The sequence below is a fragment of the Myripristis murdjan genome, chromosome 14 (genome assembly GCF_902150065.1).
Source record: "Myripristis murdjan chromosome 14, fMyrMur1.1, whole genome shotgun sequence".
Taxonomy (NCBI): Eukaryota; Metazoa; Chordata; class Actinopteri; order Holocentriformes; family Holocentridae; genus Myripristis; species Myripristis murdjan.
In genome coordinates, this window is record NC_043993.1 from 6570001 (window position 1) to 6573477 (window position 3477).

The window sequence follows — 3477 nt, forward strand, 5'->3', positions numbered from 1 at the left end:
AGTCAGTGCGGTGGCTGAGCCGCTAGCACCGCCGCTGCTACACAGCCCGGAGTCCCGATCCACGCTGAGTGACAGGACGGTCCCTCTACCTTCTTCCCCTTCACGGTGCGCGGTGACAGAGCGTCAGCTCTGCAAAGACAAACCGGTCCTGATAAAAGAAATAAAAATCTAAAAAATATATATAGTACAACCAAATAAGTAACAGCCGGGCTGGATTCAGCAACGACAGCGTTACTGCTGCTGCTGCTCACGGTGAGGTGCGCACATTACGCTCAGGAAAAGCGTGTCGCATTTTGCAAAAAAGAAGCCCCAAACGTGGTGTCAAATCCGACTGTGTTTTCCTCTCCAGTGCCAGCGGTAGAGAAGCAGGGGGTGTGGAGGGAGGGAGAGAGGGAGGGAGAAGGGCTGGGGTGTGGAGGGGGGGGTGCTTTATTTCCAAATGATGAGTCATAAAAGATTGCAAGCCAGTCTCGCAACGTCCCTCCTTAAAAATAAAACAACACACAGCAGCTCTCCTCTCCTCTCCTCTGCTCTGCTCTGCTCTCCTCGTCTTCACTTGCTGCCCGCTTCGCCCGGCCGTGCACACTCATACACACGCACCGCTCTGCACAAATGCACAAGCGGGTCTTGTCTTGCAACATCCACCCCACCTCCCTCAAAAAATAAAAGAAAACACCACAAAAATCAGCTTATATCATCAGCTTGAAAACTCTTTTGGCGCCATATTTATGGCGTACTTTCAATTCACTGTTACCGCAAGCAGCACTTCCTCCTCTTATGTAAGATTACTGCGCCTCGGAGAGGAGAGGACGGGGATTGAACCTTCACCTGTCACTTCTGCCAGTATGGTGTGTTCACTGGTGGCGAGCAGCGATAAACTAGAAATAAATAGATAGATAGATAGATAGATAGATAGATAGATAGATAGACAATTTGATGACCTCCAGAGCATGATCATTATAAGGAAATAGCTACTAGTTTTAACAAAATGTCTTGTGTTATTAGCTTAAATTACATCTTATAGCCCAAAACCACCATTTCCTTATGTAGCCAGTCATGTTAGCATTGCCAAGTTCAAACTGAGGCAAGGAAAGCCTCAGTAAGCCCCTGTAAATATTCATGATCCAAACTATTGATCTGTGAATAAATGAATGAATGAATGAATGAATAAGTTATTATTATAGTATTGCTATATTAAGCCCTTAAACCATGAGTTTACCTTAATTTTCCTCTTAAGTGGCTTAAAACCTAGAAACAAAAACTTTTGACTTGAGATATACACAACTAGGTGCATTTTCCTGTTACCTATATTTGGTAACTGCAGCCTTTGGCCAGAGGCAGATATTGTCAGGTGGTGTCCAGCCTTCATTGAGTGTTTCAGCCCTCAACCACTATACTCTCCAGTTGGCGGGCTGGCAGTGATTGGCCAAATCACTGCCTATCTGCTCCTGGCCTCCAGCTCTCCCCCGCCCTTTTGCCCCACAGCCAACAGGAGGTTCGCTCAGCCTCCTCCCCATCCTGTGAGCAGCTTGCTTTTTGCTTCTCCCGTCAAGGCCAAGCGCTGACAGCATCTGCCAAGCTGACTTGGCTGGGAAGCCTCTGCAGCCAATCTCCACTGGGAAGAGCCACACCTGCCAGCCCTTGTCCCTGCAGTCCGGGACCAAGAACTGGTACTTGAGGGCCTTCCTCTCGTGGGCTTCTTCGCAGCCTTCCTCCAATGGCACCGTTAGCTCAACCAGGATCATCTTCTGGTCTTTGGTTGACTACAGCACGATGTCTGGTCGGAGAGTTGTGTGCACCACCTCAGGGAATTTCAGCCTTCTCCCCACGTCAACCATCTTGCAGGAACTGGTGATTTGCAGCAGGCTGATCTTTGTTTTCTTGTTTGTGGAGGGCCTGGCACCCTCCATGATGAAGGGGATTGGACTCTTCATGGTAGTGCAAACCAGTCTCTTTTTGTACCTCTCCCACTCCAATGTGTCAGCGAGGGATAGCAGGACCTTATTGTGGTGCCACTTATACCATCCTTGGGATAGTGCTGGCCACAGAACTTGCACAGCGGATCCTCTCTCAGCCCCTATGCGTGCAGGTGACATGGCGAAGGAAGGGTATCATACACAGACTGCAAGAGGAAGGAAATGCGATAGGGCTCCACTCTCCACAGTTCTGCCCATGAGATCTTACGCAGATCCCATTTTGTCCAGGCGCCCTGGGAACCGTGTTCCACTGCTTCTGACACCCATCTCTCTTCCTCTTGGGTCCAAACTTCTGCCTGGACCATGTCCTGCCTGGTTCTTGCATTCGCGTTTCCCCACTGCTGGAAATGTGCAGAGCCAAGGCCCTGTCACTGGACGCATGGGTTGCCAATGATGTCGCGCAGCTTTAAAGAGCTGATTGGTTGCTCTACAGCTGTTTTGGCTGTCCACTTGCACCACAGATATGGTTGTGACTCCTGCTTGCCTCACCAGGACATTGGCAGCTCAAGTGCGGAGAGATCTTCAGCACTGTGGGGTGCTTCCTGGCTGGAGTTCTCCGTCATCTCACCGGATGCCAAATCCATGCACTGTACTTGAGTCACTGGTGTTCCACACCTTAATTTGCTCTGGTGGATTTTGAGCCCTTTGGTGTTTTTGCAGATTTTTCCATAATGACACCTGATCACGAATTCCTCCCCAGTCAGTGCTGATTGCTTCAGATTTCTCGTAGTCATTGGCCGTTACTGATGTGTTTGTTCTGTTGAATCTCTCACCCCAAATCACTGCCTATCTGCTCCTGGCCTCTCCTCCTCCCTTTTGTCAGCAGGACTTATTTGGTCCCTTTGGAAACCCTGGCATCTCCTGTAGAATTTAAAATGGGTTGGTCTGTGGGTTTGAACAAAGCAGTGGACATTTGTAATGACAATCTCACTAATGGGATGACACAACTTCTAAAAGCAGTTTAGACAATGGATTCTTCCCATGGTCATATCCAAAAGTATGTATCCAGTTTGCTTTTGACCGCTCCAGCCTACTTTGCTGTCCACCTTCAATACATTTGTAAAGAGAAAATTTCATTCCCATTTACATTGTCTCTCTTAGTATCATTATTATTATTATTATTATTTTATCTTTTGTTAGAATAATTGGCAGCTGGGGCATCTCTTTAAAGCACAGGCCTATAGTCAGTGATAATATCTCTCATCCAGTGATTGATTTCTTCACAGCTATCAAAGGGAATGGTTGGCAAGTAAATTATCACCCCTCACATCTTCTCTAAAATCTATATTTAAGGAAGGCAGAGGGGTGGGGCATGCTTAATCAATTTGTAATCTACTACCAGAAACAGACTCTAAATCACTGCTCTCTATTATCAAGCAGCTACATAAGCACATCATCTGATCTCACACCTTCTCAACAATCTCAGTTTTGCATTTAATAATAAAAACATGTGTGAACTGAACAATTTCCTCTTTCCACCAAAATGACCCAATCTGTGATG

General features: G+C 47.1%; 1 protein-coding gene across 1 annotated transcript in view; it reads right to left on the bottom strand.

Annotated features, from left to right (window-relative positions):
* Positions 1–762, bottom strand: part of jade2 (jade family PHD finger 2) — a 233188-nt gene extending 232426 nt beyond the window's left edge. The window contains exon 1 of the mRNA XM_030068583.1: positions 1–762. This exon is cut by the window's left edge and continues 140 nt beyond it. The gene's annotated coding sequence lies outside the window, so the exon portion shown is untranslated.
* Positions 763–3477: the final 2715 nt, after the last annotated feature.